Source organism: Achroia grisella, unplaced genomic scaffold (assembly GCF_030625045.1).
Source record: "Achroia grisella isolate CSIRO2021 unplaced genomic scaffold, CSIRO_AGI_Agris_v1 utg1573, whole genome shotgun sequence".
NCBI classification, from domain to species: Eukaryota; Metazoa; Arthropoda; class Insecta; order Lepidoptera; family Pyralidae; genus Achroia; species Achroia grisella.
The window spans coordinates 428,504-439,309 of NW_026712655.1; positions in this window are offsets into that span (position 1 = coordinate 428,504).

Sequence of the window (10,806 nt, forward strand, 5' to 3'; positions counted from 1 at the left end):
ATGTCCGCGATGGTAGATGGTAGCGGTGGTAGCGGTGGTAGCGAGGCCGCGAGTACGGGGCGGGGCGCGCTCCATTGCAATCCAGTAATCCTGTGATGTATAATATCTTGCCTAATATAAGAATAATCTATTTTGTTGGAGAGTATCATATTAGAGCGAGTTGCCGGTAGTCGGCCTCCGTTGATGCTGATGTTTCCCCAAATTATTTCCAGTATTTGTGATTCAAGTGCCACTTTATGTTTAATATATGAATCGATTATCTAGAATATACGATTAATGTAAGGGTATTCTAATATATTAAATTGAAAATTGTTTTATCATTTTATATTACATACATTTGTGAGACGTCTTCTTATAAATAAAATAATAAAGCTATGACCGTAATTTAAAATATTACACTTTTGTGTATAGGTAAGGATAAAGTTCTAACTTAAATTTAGCCATATCATATCTATTTAATAAAAGATTTGTGGTATTTTCTATAGGCTCAATTTAAACGTTATTGAAAGCGACATGCTTTAGATATTCTGTTAATAATATACTTGTAGTAAGTAGTAGGATCTGTGTCGGTATTATAATACTTCAAGATAGTTATAAGTTATACTAGGAGCCCTATTATAGGTTTATATAAGCATACTACTTAAAATATATGGCAACGATGACATGAATGTTATATGATAAAAGTTTATTTACATTTTTATTTACTTTTAATTTATTAATGGTGTGCCACAGAGATACTCTGCCAAAATTAATCATTACCATATATTACGGGATTAGCTAAGACGAGGCGAGGTGTCGGTTAGGTCGCATAGGGGTTTAGGTCTCGACTGTGTGGAGCGAGACTGAAATAGCTGATGGTAGGTAGTAGAGAGAGAGAGGGAGAGAGCGACCACCGCCTCGCCTCCGCCCCTGACGAGAGACTCCGGGCTCCGGCCCATGACCGTCGACGACGGACCCACCACGCTTTACGATCACCACGATCGATCACACAAAGCGAATGACTATTATAATAATGTGTACATTATCTTATCGCGTACATCTTCCAGTGATCTTACAATTAATGTTAATCATTTAGTACTAAGTTAGGTGTTTAAGTAATTGCTGTACCTTGTCGAGCCTCACGCTCGAAACTCTTCACAAACTAAAATATTAAGTTGGGTTATGCTTTCTGATAGCTTCGGACCTGTAGTTATAGTATTAAATGTTTCGATGTATGATGTGTTCAATTAGAAAGAAATTTAACAATTCTCATTACTACATTTATACCTTACATAATAGGGACCGATGAAGAGTAATAACGTGTCTCTTTCCACGAATTGCATATTGTTTGTTGCCTTTTATTGTAATACAAATTACAACCACGAATTTAGTTAATGTGTAACTATGTCATTCCTAGTAGGTAAAGTTGTTGTCAAATTAATGTTACTCGAACCACTGTAAAGGCACGTTATGATATGCAATCACACCGACTTGATTTCGCCTTTGATGGGGCCATAATTATTAATTAGATTGCCAAAGAGTGATTATCAAAGATAGGTGTCTGGACTGGAACAACATGGTGTCTTTGTTTAGTGGCATTTCTTCCAAATTAATTAAAAATTGTTTAATATTGGTACGGGTAATGATCTGATGTTCCTAAAACATTCGTGTTAATGTCTATACAACAATAGTTGCGGTAACTAAAGTGTCAATTCTATTGTTGTCGAGCTCAATTTAAGCAAGGATGTTTCTTTTATCTGTTATAATATAAAAAAAGATGTATTTTATCTGATATTGTTCTGTCCACGTCTATACCAACATTAGAGAAAATGCCTCGAAAGCAGTGATTTACTCGTGATTATCTGAATTTTAATAATTACGCAGCAATAAAATAAAGAGAAAATATATATTAATTTTTATAACATTTTTTCAATTTTTAAAATTAGACAAGCCAAGTTAACGGAAAGTATAATGATCCTGTGCCCTGTTTAGAATACGTTGTCCATAGATTATATACGAAAGAAGTCTTTGCCTTGAGAGTTTTTTAGTCGATATAAAGTAAACAGTACTTAAATATGATATTGTAATGGGGACATAATTGTAGGTGTTGTGGTATAATGGTGTTAGGTGTCAGGAGAGCCGGGCGGCTGCGAGGGCCGTCGGGCGCGAGCGGACATCAAGGTTGTGAGAGGCGGCACGCGCCGTCGCGTTTACTGAATCTCCTCTCGGTTCAATGACTGCGTCATTATTTCCTGCACACAATTGCGCCATGTGCAATTTAGTCTGTGTTATTATTATGTTGTTGTATATTTATATCCTACGTCTAAACTGTAATATGTATATATTGTGAGATTTATATTCATAAAAGAAGATTTAATACGCTTCACGCTTTCACTTTTAACATTTTCTTGTGACTTGTTTGTTATTTAGAATAAATTTACGTACCTAAAAGTAATTATAATAATTATCATAGGTGTATATGTAAGGACACAATTATAATTATAAAAAATAAAAATAAAAAAAAAAACGAAAAAAAAGAAAAGCAATTAAAAGAAACCAATGATTGTGCCTCAATGAACTGTGGTACGTTACCGTAACCAATGGCAGGTGTAATCGTTTCCTTCAAAAAATTTATTATAATGAATTGTGCGCTAGGCACCGCGCGAGCGCTCGTGACTAGCTGTAGACAATATAAGGCTGCGAGCGGCGGCCCGCGCCCATGCCTTGTGTAATCATCAATGAGCTTAGCTGTGTTTTACTTTTATTGTAAGTGTTATGTCATCAATCAACATTTTATATGATGTACCTACATATGTGTGTAAATATTTTTTTATATTTATTTCGGTTTTCAATGAAGTTTACCCGTGTTGACGTGTAACTTGTGTTGCTTTTATCATTGGATTCGTTTTACAATAATCACGTGAGTCGTGCGAACTGAAATGTTAACTTGCAATATACCTATAAACACTCGAATGCCAAAGTCGATGTCTGATTGCCATCAACGACAATTAATGTTCTAAGATAACGTGCGTAGATCTCGACATCACAACAAATTTTTGATCGTACAAATGGGAGCCATTATATTAAACAGCTATCGTTAAGGTCGTTGTTCTATCCAAGCTGCTCTGGTATAATTTAGCTCAAGTATTGAAATACATAGTAGTTTGCTCATAATATTGTTGTTAATTTTAATTTTTTATTATCTTAAGACAGTCGACATACCAGTTCAGTACAGGACCAGTTTTTATTAGTAGACATTGTTACTTGCCTTAATCTACAATTGTTTGTATGTTCATGTAAATCTATATCACAATTTATAAAGTGCATAATATGACCATACCAAATGACATTATTTTTTTTATTATACTGACATGAGTACTGAACTAGTAAGTCCTGAACACTAATAAATTAATGTTTTCTCTTCGTTTTGTAGTGAAATCCTATAAATATTTTGTAATCGCCAATTTAGCTTTTAATGTTCTTGATTAATTATAATGGACCATAAACGTTATTGAGACGTTATTGGTCAATAGATAACACCGCCTAAATAACGTGATACATATTAGGCGAATACAAACCTGCCTGTACCACACCAGTCACTCGAACCCAACTGTGTTCCTACCGTGCATTTAAAATCAGAAAACAAAAGTATTATCAATGCATCTTGCTATCGAAAAAACCGATTAAATAATGCAATAATTTGGGTGGGTGTGGCTCTAGGCAGGTTCCTAGGGATCTAATGACGTCACTTTACATCACTCTTAATAGGGTTCGCTTTCAATAACTCGCCAAGTTTTATAGGTCTCTCGCGTTGTAGGCGTAACAATAGCTGACTCGCACATTTTCGCCGGCGGGTTATACAAAGCGAATCCTTGTGTAAAGTGTTTACACGCTCTGTTCAGTGTTTCATTTCGTCTTTCTAACGTTTACTTAATACTCTTGAACACTAATAAGTCAGCACACGTTACTTATTTCTAGACTATTCTCGGATATAGGGACCAAAATATTTATTATTATAGTTTTTCACCAATTTCCCACAAGCCGAATTGACCCGTACTAAAAGACATTGATTTTTCCATTGTTGATAACGTTTTGCCGTCGCATAAATCTTAATTACGAAGTTATTACGGTAGTGATATATAGTGTACATACAATATATTCATGTGGGCCTTTTAATTTAAAATATTTAAGGTTAAAGTTTTGCTTGTTGTCTTTATTTATATATATTTTTGTACGTTACGACGTTGACGTCCTAATACAATAGAACACATTAGGTGATATCTACAAAGAAACTAGTCTTCCTTATTTACGGATTGTGGCGGAGATGCGACGTCAGCACAAGAGGCAATCATTCCTCTAGTCTTGTTATGTGGTGCGGTTAAGTGAATACCAAATATAAAATAACGAAGGCTTTCATGTAGTGTAGAGGTTATGATAGGTCGCCCGAGCAGCTTGGAACCCTGTGAAATGTTACAAGGGAATGGTTGGTTAGTATTATTATAATGCATTTATTTCTCTTTTTGTATAATAGTCACTCGAAACATATATTTTTAATTAATTGAGCTAATGCCTAAAATTGGAATATCAGAGTTTATTTAGGATGTTTCATATTTTACATTTTAGTATTTAAATATCTAAAATTTACCTTAATTATAGTGAATGGATTTTTGTATTATTGGTATATAGCTATAAGTCAAAGGGTGTTCTTGATAAACACAAACAACTGATTAATACAAAATAAAAAATGTACTGAGTGACTTTACGTGTAAACAGAGGGCCATTGATAAAAATGTTGAACTAAGCTAAATTCTCTATATGGATAATATCTAAATGTGATCGCTGAGAATATTTTTATCTGCTATATGTATAGTTATAGATCAGTAAGTCATACGTTAGCTCTCCGAGCGGTACTTCGAAATGATATGCACCGATGATTTTATTGTAGTATGTACCCCATACAGTGCATTAGCGCCGTGCGAAGCGGGTCGGTTGTTAGGCGGTGTTACGCGGCGTCACTCCGCGTCACGCAGCTTGTATAGGAATCCAGTACGTACCTTTCACCGCGATCGGTCGCTATTCACGTTCTACAACACCCGTTTTCACGGCGATGATGCGGATGACTTTCTGAGCAAGTAATCAATTCAGTGTATCTGCATTTTAGTTTTGTTTGTTTTATACGACGAGTAAATATTATATATGTACTTATTACGTACGTGTACAGTGTACCAGGGCCAACCCACTCACCACACAGTTAATTGATGCAGTAGACTCCAAGGTACTGCTCGCTAATTACACAAGACACTGCTTCTCTAGTCTCTCTCGCATTAAACATTGCTTTAAAATAAGTTTACGTCGTCGCGCATAATTAATCTGCATATCCTAATATTGACTCTAGTTTATATTCGTATTATTTTTCATTAGATCTCTGTTGTACCTGTGTGAAATTGTTTATATTCAATGTTCATTTGTACTATAAGAGAACTGTAAGGTCTCGACGTCACCGCGCTTCATTTTATATACGTAATTTTAATATAATGACCAAAACGTTTGTTCCATTCGATAATCCCTCACTACGTCGATACAATGTTGACGTCAAAATCAATAAATACTCTGCGGTCTTAATTAGTCACTTTGTACCTTGATTGTACTTGAATAATAAATCTAATAAGTGAGGAACGACTAATCCAATTCTGAAATATACTTAATTTAAATTTTGACAGACTGATATCTGTGATTAAATAAAATATTTTTAATATTGTCCAGTGAGTGAAATGAGGATATTTATTTTATTAGAGGTTTCCTACTGCCACCGGCACATACCGTATGTGACGGGAGAACGTTTAACTTTAGCGATGTATCGTCTCTACGTACACACATAGATATACAAATACTATTTTATCCGTGGACGACTACTATTCTAATTGGTTTAGATTGTACAAAGTAACGAACAAGTTTAAATTTGTAATGAACCCCACCACGATGATCTAGCTAACAATCGCAATGATTGAACGTGAAACAATAAGTCTATCCTATGTAGGTAATGTTTACGTGACATCAGTGTATCGGCGCATACAGAGACTGACAAATAAAATAAATAAATTATTATCTATATGTAATACCACCGATGTCATTTGAAACTTATTTGATCTTGAACGTTGCATATCGACTACATTTCTAATTCGAATTATTTTGTTGTATTCATATCCCCAATTAAATAATTCCCATATGAGTTAAGTTTAATATCTATTAAAATTTTAAGTTAAAATAATCGAAACTAAATTGGATGCCTGTAGTATTGTAGTATTTCATTAAAATAGAAAAAAAGTAATGATTGGCGATGTTTGTAAGAAAATTTAATATATTTCGGTACCACCTTTGATTTAAAGTACAATGTAGTTATATAAATAATGCGTGTTTCATTGACGTACATGTATTCATTAAAACAATATCAGTATAATGTGAAATCGATTAGCATTAAGTTAAGCGTACATCTAAGCTGTCTCGTCTCACATACACCAATTAATAATTATTCTCCTCAATATATTTATTGGTACACTTATACTAATTGTAATAGGCAGATACTAAATTATGTGAATAAGTAATAATAAAATAACAATTTTCTGTGCAAAAGTGCTCTGTGATGGCAAAAAAAATATTCTAGAAAACTAGTATTAACTGAAAGTGAACGAGGGTCGTACTATGTAGTTCCCGAAATAGTAAAATGTATGGGAAAATAGTCTTACATTAAGTTAGGACCCGGCTTCATGTGACTTTAAAAGTTGAACTTTTCAGTCTTTTCGCGCAAAGGGTTGTGTATTATTTTTGTGTAGTACAAATGTGTTCGCAATTTGATTGCTACTATAGACTTTGTTATGTTCATATTCAAATTAACTTTGTTGGTATTTATTTGGTGAATTTATAATTACTCTGTTTAATAATTGAAAAGATCATCACATTGTAACAAACAATTGTATTTTTTAAAATAGTTTTGTACAAATGGCTGCCTTAATAGTGATATATGCGTACACCAACCTCTTGTATTTTCAAGAAACTATTATTATTCTTGTATTTACTGTGTCGTCTGTGATCCGTCACGTACCAAATAATAGAGCCGAGCAACTAATCTCTAAAACTCGACCAGCCCTTATGTTCCGGTCACAGGATGCCAATTGTATGGCAAAGTTGGTTAATGGCCTAAATAATGTATTGAAAATAATGTGAACAATTCCACTTTTAAATGTTCTATTGTTGTTGTTTGGTGTATTTCAATAGAGTTTTTGTAATATACAGAAATACGTTTATATGTGGAAGTGTTCAGTGGAGTTGGTGGTGGAATAGGTGTCCAGTTCGGCTGGAGGGCAATGGTTGATCTAGTTTTGAGAAGTTCCGTTGGCGGCGGTTTCAACTTCTTTATCTATTACCTCATTGTGTAACCTCACATAGTGTCCTATATCAGACTATTTTTATCTCCGTACTTATCATGCACACTGCACTGTTATTTGGTACACACATTCTTCTCATTAAGTTAATTTAAGGTCTTTATCAGTGTATCAAATAGTCGATATATTTTCCTGTTATTTTTCTGATACCTAGAAGCAATGTATTTTACAAACAAAACAGGAGAACAATAATTATTATATAAGTGTAACAGTTAGTGAATTTAAGTGTGCTATTTTCCATTCCAGAACTCAACGATATCAATGTTCTTATATTAATACTTATTTTCGGGTTTTAAAAAATGTTATAATATCTATTGTATAATTAAACTAAACCTTATGTGATTGAAATGCAATGTTTAGAAGTATTTTATTTTTTATTTTTACCATTAATTAATAAATAGTTAGTAGAGATCTATTTGAGAGTCTAATGTATCAATTATTTGTAAAGTTGGCTGTAACTAATTAGAAGTTACAATAAGTAGACGATAGACGATATTTTAATATAAACATTTGGAGCAAATTTTATGTAGGTGACAAATAGTTGTTTTGATCATTATGTGAAGTGTTGTATCGTATTGTATCGTATCGTTAGCGCAATGTGTACGCACAACGGTGAGGCGGGTCGAGTGGTGCGTACGGACGCGGCGGCAACGTTCGCGTCCATCTAAATACAAATTCTGCAACGTACCACTCCACCACCTGTAGACCCTCGACTCTCACTGCACAGCACTGCTAGACTAATTCAGTTATTGCGTAAGGATATTTTTCTTACATTTCGATAAGAGTAATGTTTATAGTATAGGAATAAATAATGTTAAACAAAAAGTCCCTATGTAATCGAACTGAATACAGAAACGCATGTTATATTTGTGGCCTCTATAAATAAGATCTAAGTTACATGTTAAAGAAAATTAATTTTGCTATGCACAGAAATGATACTCAATTAATTGCCAAAAAGTAATATGTATTGTATGTAATTCATAGTTCAACAATATTTCTTTTGGGCATATTTACTTGGAGCTCTTGCAAAACTAGATTATGAGTAAGTAGGTTGTAGATTTCGATGTAGTAGAGTGAATGCATATTATATAATATAAAAATACTATACATATATATACTATATCAATTTCGTGTATTGTTCATAAGTAATAAATAAATGGGTTTAGCCATACTTGGGCTGGTTTGATATATATGTTACTGATTAATTGTAAAAAAAAAATAAAAAATCAATAAAAACGTATTGTTTTATTTATACTTCCCTTCCCTTCTCCCTAAGTCTAGTTGTGTCATGTTATGATATTGATGGTTAAACAAATAGCTAAAAAAACTCAGAGGGATAAATGATTCTGCGGAGAACAAAATCTGTTCTCTCTGAAATATAAACTTCAATCCTACACTAGTCATAAGAACAATAACTAACTACGTATTACAGAATGACGAAAGTATTAATTTAAAACCAGTCAGAAAATTAAGAATGTATCAGTCACTTGGTTGTTATTTATCTGATATCAGTTTTTTTTATCTAATGATACTGTTATAAAATATCAGTTTTGGTCCTATTTTGATATATTTATCCATTAAATTTTGATATGGTTATTAGAAAGCATATGTAACTGTCCTATATACCACATGGACACTGACTTTAACAACTGACCCTTATATTTCGTCATAATACATCAATAGGTCGATCAAGTCATTGTGGTCCAGTGGTTTATTACCTGGACTTAGAGAAGTCGTCAGTTCGTTTCAAAAATCGTGTAGGTAACTGGCAATATACTTAACAAAATTGCTTTTTTTGAAAAGTCGGTTTACTTACTTTGTTTTGGTACTTATATAGGTGTCTATGTGTAACATTGAATGAAAATCCCTTGCATGAACAACTATTGTCATGCAATGCACTCAATGTATTTAGACAATAATTTTAAAATGTTGACTGTAACCGTGGTCTTGGGATATTTGTACCTACTTATTCTTATTCGATTATAACGAATATCTTATCTAACAAAACAAAAATAATTTTAGCATAACAAAAAAAATTGTCACATGTCCGTACAAATTTTCTGATTTATTAACCGTGTATAATTTTTATTTTACCATAATCGTAATTTGAACTGAGAGACTGTGGTAGATCCGCCCACTAGCAGGGTACCTATATTCAAATATACTTAACGAAATGTGGGCATATCAAGTGTGACTACCACTACGTTGACAGTACCCCATGGCTCTGATCACCCCATCAGGGGTACTAGTTGTAATGGTATTTTATTGTTCAATAGCAAACCAATCAACGATAAAAGAAATATTTTAATCTCTTGAAAAACTGATTTATTCAAATTGATTTCATTCTACAGTACTTTTTAAAATAAATGGATATGTTTGGAAATTGGCGTTTTTTACCCTGTAACGCAGTGTGTTTATGTTGCGAAACAAAATGGTTTATTGTCTTGTTAGAACTTGGAACATTGCCTTTGCATAAAATGTTTTTGAGTGTGATTATTGTTATTCAATGTGGCTGTTTTGTAACCTTTTTGGATAGATTTCTTTTTAATAATCTATTACATAAAAATAGATTAAACTAATTAGATCTTAGTTGCTAGTATTTAGGCATATTAGACGACTTTATACTATACTTAATAAGTATTTCCTATAAGTGCGTAATTTTTAAAATTGCGTAATTTTGAAATTTTTTCTTTGTTTCTCTTTGTTATTTTTCACGACTAAATGGATCTTAATGAAATTTGAAGTGAAAATGCGATCTATACCGAGAGCGAACATAGGCTGTCTATTATAAATGACATACTACGTCGCGGGTAACAGATAGTTTATTACTATACTAGCTGTGCCCGCGACTTCGTCCGCATGTTATAGTGATATAATAAAGAAAGAATATTCAATACAATAAACTAACCCAAAGTATCCAAACAAAAAAATTTCATTGTTCTTCAAAAATGACGAATTTCCATAATCTTTCATCCCCTATTTTATTTACGGGGGTAAATAAAATAGGGAATGAAAGCAAGTGTAACATTTTTCTATATATGGAATGTCATATTTATATTTATTCAACAATGTAAAAGTTTCTAGCTTCTATTTTTAAAATTGACAATTCTTCCATACTATTAACTGTGTACCAAATTTCATTTAAATCGGTTCAGTAGATACAGACAGACAGACAGGATTAATAGCTATAGAATATATCTCACATGTTAAAAATATGAGGTATGTCTAGGGGTACATAATTTGCCCTTGAGTTGCAGACTGAGTAGGGTTAAGCACGCTTGACTTAATGGGAGATTTAAAATGTGGAATAAGTGTTTGAGCAAATAGAATAGGTACCCCAGAGAGTAGAATGCAGACCCATTGTTTCACGTGAAGTGGAACAGAGAAC